General features: G+C 37.6%; 1 long non-coding RNA gene across 2 annotated transcripts in view; it reads right to left on the bottom strand.

The window, feature by feature from the left end:
- Window positions 1–9378, bottom strand: part of LOC143679328 (uncharacterized) — an 81727-nt gene extending 72349 nt beyond the window's left edge. For both annotated transcript variants that reach the window (XR_013173658.1, XR_013173657.1), the window contains exon 1: window positions 9290–9378. This is a non-coding gene — a long non-coding RNA (uncharacterized LOC143679328). The remainder of the gene's footprint in view (window positions 1–9289) is intronic.
- Between the last annotated feature and the right edge of the window lie 342 nt (window positions 9379–9720).

A 9720-nucleotide genomic window follows, 5' to 3' on the forward strand; every position in this document is an offset into this window, starting at 1 on the left:
TTTTATGACTTATATAGTGAAAGAACCCAAAGAGCAAGGGGAGAGATTCCATAATGGCCAGTCTCCTAGGGAGGCCAACTGCTCGGGTCAGGGTTGGTGGATAGCAGCTCAACATGCACAGCTTACATTGGAGAAGAGAGAAGCCTGGACTATTCAAGGTCTGGGTATATACCAAGGGAGAGGGGACCCTGCTGCAGAGCAAAAAGCATGCATCAGGCATCCTTTGTGCAGAGTTCTCACCCTAGGGTTGCTTGTTGCTGTGTTTCTGTTCAAGGTAGAGTCAGGCTGGTCTATAGACCTAACATCCCTCCTAGACCACAAAATGTTAACTTATTGAAATATCTGCACAAAAACAAGCAAAAGAGGAAAGGAAGGGGGCTAAAAGAGGACTTGGGGATGTCCATTGAGTGTGTCGGTAACTTCCCCAACACAGACTTACAGGAGCAGCTCCATCAATTACTGGATCTACCAGAGTCCTGAATATGCAGGCATTTTAAAATATTATTTGCTACAAATTAAAAGAGAGCTAAATTTAGAAAAAAAAGTTAGTGCTCCAAATAAAGTGTCATATTCCACATTTTTGATTATTCGTTTCTATTCTTTTGTGGTAGATGTCAGTCATTACCAATTCATTATGGAAGTTTTATATTTTTATTAAGTGGTATATCGGATTTGCAAAATTTATCATCAAGCTGAAAGTGGAAGAATGGTTTTAGTTTGCTTAGGCTATGATTGTATCTTCCATATGAGGTAGAATGAGTTAAAATTTCAGTAAATTAATGAGTTTAATCAAAATTGATTTTAAAATAAAATATTTGAAAATAAAATAGTATATATGTTCATATACATATATGATATTTTGTATTTGTGTATGTGTGCAGGTATATTCTATATAATACTATATAAGCATAGGATGTGTGTGTAACTTCAATATAATCATAATGGTTTTGTAATGGTAGCAAATATATTTCATAAAGAAATGCAAATATCAATGTATTTTTGATCTTCAGCTCAGATTTGTACAGTCAAATAGTAATTTGAATATGCATCTGAATATCACTGGATATCAAAAAGCACCATTTTTATCAATAGTCTTTGTCTATAACTTAGACTATAATTCAATTTTTTCCTTTGTAGCTACTCAGAATTTATTTGGGGCAAGGTAGTTCAGAGAAAAGTAGGGATAAAATATTATCCAACCATATTTGTATTTTACTGTTGTTTGGATGACAGAAAGGTCATGAATTAATTAATTAATTAATTATAATTTTGATCAACTCACAGCAACATATTGACATCAATGCAAAGTGCCAACTCTTGGTGTCTTGATTTTCTAAATTTAATTAAATCCAATATACCAAAAATGGGCTGACTTTTACAATGGGGATTTATTAACTTAAAAGTTTGCAATTCTGAGGCCATGAAAATGCCCAAATCAAGGCATCATCAAACAGTATGTGGACTCTTCTGTCACATGGTGAGACACATACCAGACATTTTCTGATCCTTCTCTCCCAGGTTATTAATTCATTTTGAGTTAATTTTCTAATATGGAGTGAAATATAGGTAGAGGTTTATTTATTTACTTACTTATTGCCTAAAGATGTCCAATAGCTAGTGTGTCATTTGTTTAAAAGGCCATCTTTTGTCCCTTCAATTACTTATGTAACTTTGTCAAAAGTTAGTTGGCATAATTTTGAGTTCTCTTTTCTGTTTACCAGGTGATTTGGGGGTTTCTATTAAGTTCCATTGACCTACATGCTTATCACTCTGCCAATACCGCACATCCTTGATTACTATTGTTACATGATGAGAATTGAGATAAAGTAGGTATATTTTTTATTATTCACTTTAAATTTTAGTTTTGCATAAATAAAAATGATATTCTCCATTTACAATGAGCAAAGAAACCATTTCCAACCTCACCTTTCTTTTAAAATGTCTCCTTGAAGAAACAGTAAATCTGAATCCTTAATCTAAGCTTCGGAAAATATGTAGCTCTCTTTAGGGATTAAGCCCAGCCTCAAATTTTTACAATATAGAGCTAGGCTCCAAAGTCATGGGTCATGTGACCCATGGATAGTAAATACAGACCTCTGGAATTAACTCAGGGCTCTCCCATCACATGGAGACCGTCACAATGTGATGCTTTGATATTTCCAAGAGATAAGAGGAATTATTGTTCTGTCTTCTTCTTTTTCATATGCATTATGTGAAATTTTGTTATAACAACTTAATCACATTTGTGCTACTCCATTGCAAGTAATCTGTTGTTTCACATAGAATTATAAATTTATTTTTCTCCCATTTTTATATTGGAATGAGGGATTATTTTATTAGTAGGTTGGTATGGCAACCCAGGAGTCAGGACCCCCTTCCCTAGGAAAAAGTGTTCAGCCTTGAGCATATTGCAGCCTGAATGACCAGAGAATAGCATCAAAATATTAAAACTCCCCTCCCCTAATCACTGTTGTGAACCAACTCTTGCAGGATTCTATTATGTAACCAAATATTGTGAGATTCTGAACTTTTTGAGCCCCCTACCCCCCACCAACTTTGGCTCTCCTGGCCCTTTTGTTTTTTGGCATGGAGGCATGATCTTCATTTCCTAACCAGCCACCACTGGGTAGAATTTCTCCTGTCCATAAGTCCCTAATTAAATCTCATCACTAATTTTCTTTTTGGCATGTTCTTTTGTCTCAGGGTTGTGCTGGGCTGCAACATTTGGTGAGCGAGCAAGGAGCCCAAATTGCTGTCAGCTATAGAGAGCATGAGTCTATGGAAAAGAAACTGTGTGGGGATAATTCTGGGGTGGCCTGCTTCCTTGATATTGGGAGAGGTTGCCCACTTGTTTGACTGTGCTGCAGTCAGTTGGTCATTGTGTGTACAGCTAGCTACAGCCAAGTATCTCAGAAAGACAGAGTAATTAAAGACTTGAAACATACATTGAATGAGAGGCTACACCATGTAGATAAGAATTTAGGCCAGTATGTTATATAAGAGGGTGTAGACTGTCCAAGGGGCAAGTAAGGCATATTCTGACTTCCACTGACCCAAAGTCTTAGGATCTTGTAAAGTATTCATTTGATGAATAAAAGGAGAGAAAAGAAGAGGTTTGGGAAGCAGAAAATAAAGTAATGCCATCTTTGTATGCAGTGGATCTTAAGTTTGCTTCTATACTACAAGAAATTAGTATTCAATTACATCATTCATTTAGTATTATCTTTCATACGAGTGGTTAATCCTTTCCTGTACTCACCTGGTAAGGACAACAAAGGATTTTCATCATGCTCCCATGAGGCTATTTACATAGTGTGACCATATGCCATAGGTTTGTAGCAAAAGATTTGGCTAAGCAGAAATGTTTAGCTCCATTTCATTATATTGATTATGTCATGTCAACCAGTAGCTGTTTTCCAGAAGTAAAAGAAGCATCAGAATTATTGCTATTGAGAGGGTAATTGATCATGTTGGACTGCAATAATTTGGCTTCTCTGTCAAATTCTTGGATATTGCATGGTTGGGAAAGGTGAAATTTATTCCCTGTGTAGTAATTGATAAAGTGTAGTGTTTTCCTTGCCATATAAACCAAAACAACTAATGGCTTTCTTGGGATTGTTGGGGTATTGGAAACCTTTAGGTCCTCACTTAGCCCAAATGTTAAAACCTGCATATATTTTGATTAGGAAAAGCCTTTTCTGGGAATGGGATACCTCCTAGCAAGCTGCTTTTGAAAAAGCCAAATGAGCTATAGCACTGGCTCAGGCTTTTTGGGGTATGGGCTTAGATGTGCTTTGTGAATTAAATATGGCCAGTAATGATATTGTCTTTGGGTGAGACTTGCAGAAAAGGCAACAGGCAAAGCAAGTTCCCATCACCTTTTGGCATCTACTGTGATATAGCCCTTTATAAAAACACCGATGTGCCACTTATAATGCCTTACTGCAAGCTGAAGGACTAACTCAGTAACACCCTGTGAAATTAAGAACAGCCATCCCCATACAGGGGTGAATATGTGACACAGCCTCACCCTGGTAGTGCACAATTAAACACGTTAATGAAATGGAAAGCTTATTTGCTGCAATGCAGCATTTTTAACAACAGCCCCATAAGTGATATCCTGACTCCAGTTTTCTATGTGGCAAAACAGTGCTTGCCCCTCTCTGCTTATCCTCCCATGGTGGCTGTCTTTGACAGATGTGGCAGTATACCTGAGTGTGCTTGTGTACTGGTTTGAAATGAAGTATGTACCCTAAAAAAGTCATGTTTTAATCCTAATTCCATTTTGTGAAGGCAGCTGTTTCTTCTAATCCCTATTCAATACTATATGCTTGAAACTGTAATTAGGTCAACTCCCTGGAGATGTGATTTAATCAAGAGTGGTTATTAAGCTGGATTACATGATGACATGTCTCCACCCATTTAAGTGGGTCTTGATTAGTTTCTGAAATCCTATAAAAGAGGATACGTTTTGGAGAATGAGAGCGATTCAGAGAGAGCAGAGCAGAATGACATAGCCATGAGAAGCAGAATCCACCAACCAGTGACCTTTGGAGAGGAAAAAGGAAAATGCCTCCTGGGGAGTCATGAAACAGGAAGCCAGGAGAAGAAACTATCAGATGACTAGCTTCCATGTGCCCTTCCAGAAGAGAGAGGAACCCTAACCATGTTTACCATGTGTCTTTCCACATGAGAGAGGAACCCTGACTGTGTTCCTCATGTGCCCTTCCATTTGAGAGAGAAACTTCATCGGCCTTCTTGAACCAAGGTATCTTTCCCTGGGTGGCTTAGATGGAACATTTCTATAGACTTGTTTTAATTGGGACATTTTCTCAGCCTTAGAACTACACACTAGCAACTTATTAAATTCCCCTTTTTCAAAGCCATTCTGTTTCTGGTATATTGCATTCTGGCAGCTAACAAACTAGAATGCCCTGATATGATGATGGATAAGCATGCAGGCAGCCTGTCACCTAGATTGCAGTAGCTGTGCAACCTAGTATGAATACTAGATGGTGGAAAACTGGGACTATGCAAAGCAGCCAATGGCTGATTTAATGGCTATATGGATGGTCATTGTTGATGAACCAGGGAATGCATTAACTATTTTTGGTGATAACTGCATAGTGTACCAGGGACTGCCAGTATGGATGGCCACATGGAAGCAAGAGAAATGTGAACTACTGCTGGCCACCCCTTAGGGGAAAAGAAATGCAGGAAAATATCTGGACTACCTGGTCACAAGCAAAAGGTAACTTTGTTTCATGTCTCTGCAAAACAGAATATTTCCATAGCAATACGAAAGCAGATGCTTTAGCAATAATTTGTAGCCTAATACCAACATCACAAGGGGCTGCTGCATGGTTACATAGAAAGACAGGACACCAAAGGTATCAGACTCTGTTGATACTGGGCACCACAATTCCAGCGGCCCATCACCAGACAACAACTGAAAGAAGGCATGGATGCCTGCCCTCCTTGTTTATTGTGATGTCCAAGGATGCTTCCACACAAACTCAGTCATGTCAGCCATGAGCATATTCTGATGATCACCAAGTGGCAGGTAGATTATATTGGGCACCTTCCCTTATCCAAAAAGTGCAAAATATGATTTTACAGCCATAGATGCAGCCACTAGATGGTTGCTCACCTTCCCAGTAGGAAAAGCTAATCAAAGAGCTACAATACATAGCTTAGAAAACCTAAGTGGCATCTTCAGGATCCCCACACATGTGGACATTTATAAAGGGATGCCCTTCACTGAAAAACTATCCCCAGCTTAAGCTACTGAACATGATGTCTTGTGGGCATTTTTTTTTTTTTTTTGCCTTACAATCCCACAGTAGTGGGGTTAATTAAATGAACGAATGGGCTTTTGAAGAAGTAATTAAAAGATAAAAAGCAATCTCTACAGCAGTGGACACACTGGATTGTATCTAGCCCTGCCCAGCCTTGATTCATGACCCAGAGAAGCTGCTCCTGCTACTGTTGAATTGGTAATTGCGAGACCTGTGCAGGCACTGTGAATTCAGGTGAAAGGAACAGCAAAGCTATAGCCATGATAAGGTAATGAAAATAACCTGTGCTTGCATGAACCACAAGCATTAGAAATTAGGGAAAATAAGGTCAATTGGCCATGGTCCTGGCCAATGTATCTATGCTGGTTAGTCACCTAAGCCCATAGGGCCTTGGGTTCACCCAAAATTCAAGTATTAGACCATAATTTATACACAAAATGCCAAAAGCTGTATACCAGCTTGGACCCCACCCATATGTCAAATGACAGTATGTATGAGGCTGTGGACACTTATTATGCCCAGGCTAACTATGGATTTGACTCCAGAATGTTTGCTGTACTTGCAGGGGGAAAGGCGTGGTATCTAACCCCCCTCAAATGCCACTTCTCCAGGAACACTTTTGTCTACTGATAGAAATTTAGCCTCTATTCTATTAGATCAACAGCTTTGCCTATTATAGTTACCCATAAACATCTTTCCTTCTAGCCTTACTGCCATAGCAAATGCTTTTCTGCAGCAGGCCTCTGCTGTTGTTGAGTACCACCAGTCTGCCTTGGACTGTGACCCCTGTGAATCGGACTGCTTGGAATGCCCTACCATCCTGACAGAATTCAGTACCTTGGTAAATCTGGAAAGGAATCTTTCATTTAAATCACAGTTTTTATCAATTAGCAATAGAATGATTTAATTTCCTTTCTTGGCCAAGGTGACATCAGTTTGTGAAGTTGTTATCTATGTGTAGGGGACTCCTAATGTTTTATTGTCTCTTATTTGTGGAAGTGGAGTATGGACTCAGTGTCTGTCCTATGACCAATGCAAAGTGCTATGTGGGGTGCACTGTGGCAACCCATGGGTCAGGACCTTCTCCCTGAGGAAAGATGGTAGAGCCTTGAGCACATAGCACATAGCAACCTGCATGACATGAGGACATCATCAAAACATTAAACCCCTCTTCCCTTAATCTCTGTTAGCAACCAACTCTGAAGAAACTATTATAACCAATCTTCAGAGACTCAGAACTTTATAATTTCCCACCTCCAGCTCTCCCGCCCCTTTGTTTTTTGGCACAGAGTGGTGACCTTCCTTTTTCAACCAACCACCATTGAGTATAATGTTCTCCTGTTCCTATGTCCCTAATTTAAAATCATGGCTAATTTTCTGCTTGGCATGTTCTTTGGTCTTGGGGTTGTGCTGGGCTGGAACAATTGGTATCCCTCTCCCACAATTTTTCAGTACTAATGGTATTGTTTGGCAATTCATGTACTGAACAAGCCATCTGGAGGATTTGGGGGTCCTTCAACAGTGAAGTGAGAGACCTAGAATTGTGTAAAATTCTCCCTCTAACTCTCTACACTTTTTGGATTAATAACTACATGGATTGTGTAAAATAAATAAAACAGAGCTACTGTGGCTGATGGATTTAGAAGGTAGTTGGGAGGTCATTCTGGAGGTTGCTCTTATGGAAATTCTAATCACGTATCACAAATTTTTAAAGGACGCAAAGTTTCAGCAACAGTGTTCCTCAAAACCTTAAGGACATACGGACACCATAAACAAACATTTATAGCAATGACAATAGGGACTTCTGATGAAAGGGAAATTCTGCTGCTTTAGAAAAATATCCTTCCACTGATTTTATATATTTAAAGAAGGCAGGCAATATTCCAGCATGAAGTATTGGTATTAAACTAATGTCATCAGTGCTTGAATTTGCTTTAGAAAGTCAAATGAGAGGATGATTGTTGTCTCTCCCAGGCCAAAACCACTATACAGGAATCATCCTTAATTCAAAAGGTAACATAAAAATACCTTCTACTTTCCTTCTTTTAGTCACAGGTGAAATATTTCTTGCAAGTTTCAAACATTTATTATGAAATACAATTCTCTTCAATCTCTGCCTGAATCAAAGTAATTTTTTATTTAAGGTAATGACAATTTTATGGTGTTCGTGGTAGTAGATTTTTGTTGTTGTTGCTTGTTTTGTTTGCAAGACATAAATTTAAGTACAGGACTGGACAGATCAATGCTAAATAACCTATTGCTGGATAAATAATTGGGTATTTACAGAGTTTACGTATAATTAAAATTGATTTCAAAAATCCAGACAAATTATTTTATTTGACCACCATACTGAATTGAACAACAATTCTAGCTAGGAAAGTAAAATATTGTGAACAATTCAGTTTATTTAATTTTAATATTTAACGGATTCATGAGTAAATCTGTTTTCATATTGGTACATGATATATGCACTCAATATAATAGTTTCACCTATTTTTTATGTTCTTATCAAAGCAACATATCTGTGTTGGGTGAGAAAAACATATAACAGCATGTGTAAAATGTGCTTAATAAATTAAAAAGAAGTAATGTGTTCTGTGAGTTGTACTAGTTTGAAAGGATTTATGTACCCCAGAAAAGTCACGCTCTAATCCTAATACAATGTTAGGGAGGCAGCCATTTCTTTTAAACCTTATTCAGTAGTACATTGTAAACTTGATTAGATTATCTCCAAGGAGATGTAACTCACCCAATTATGGATATTAGCCTTGGGTTAGAGGAGATGTGTCTCCACCCATTCCAGGTGGGTCTTGACTATTTTACTGTAATCTTTTAAAAGAGAAAATATTTTGGAAACAGCCTCAGAATGATGAGATACAAAAGAGCACAAGAACAATGAGAGCCCACACAGCCAGAGACCTTTGGAGATGAAGAAGGAAAACATCCCTTGGGAGCTTCATAAAATAAGAAGCCTGGAGAGAAAGCTAGCAGACATCAACTTATGCCTTTCCACTTGAGAGAGAGGCCCTGAACTTCATTAGCCTTTCTTGAGTGAAGGTAACCTCTTGTTGGTGCCTTAATTGGGACATTTTTTTAGACTTGCTTTAATTTGGGCATTTCCATGACTTTAGAACTGTAAACTAGCAACTTATTAAAAGCCATTCCACTCTGGTATATTGCATTCCAGCAGCTAGGAAACTAGAGCATGTGTTACGGTAAAAATGATCATCAAAAATGATCAAATGTATCTTGTTTATTTTCTCCAAGTATCACAAATGAAAACATTTAAATAAAAGAGCCTAGATGCAATTATATTAGTTGATATAAGCTAAGAATTTTATTTATATTATTTAAATCAGAAATAAATTGATTATTCACCATATTGAAAACATATATATTTTACTCTTTGTATCCTTCTCATTCATAAGTCAAGGCTCCAGTGGTGTCCTGATTCATTTAAAATAAATTATAAATTTCTTATTAAGGCTTACAGCTCTAGATGATCTGGACCTTTCTCCCTCTGAAATACGTCTTCATACTGTTTCTTCCTATCTCATTAAGTTCCAGCGTTACTGACTTTCTCTCAGTTCTAGAACACTCCAAACTTCTTCCTGGAGTGTTTATTTCTCTGTTGGAATTCTTTGTACACTGACTTTCATATGAATGGTTTCTTCTTGAATTCATTTTTCGATTACATGTGATAATTTCAGAAAAATCGTCTCTGACCACCAGTCTTCACCACAAACCTAATCACTCTCCCTTCACATAGCATTGCTTCTTAGAATTGCAGGATATTTTGTTGTTTTATCATTTTATCATTTTTTAAATATATCATGCTATTTAAAAAAAATTGTCAGTCTCTAATTACATATCCCAAACTAGTTAAAATGGAAATCAATTTCTATAAAGAGAGGACATTAGG

Source organism: Tamandua tetradactyla, chromosome 4 (assembly GCF_023851605.1).
Source record: "Tamandua tetradactyla isolate mTamTet1 chromosome 4, mTamTet1.pri, whole genome shotgun sequence".
NCBI lineage: Eukaryota > Metazoa > Chordata > Mammalia > Pilosa > Myrmecophagidae > Tamandua > Tamandua tetradactyla.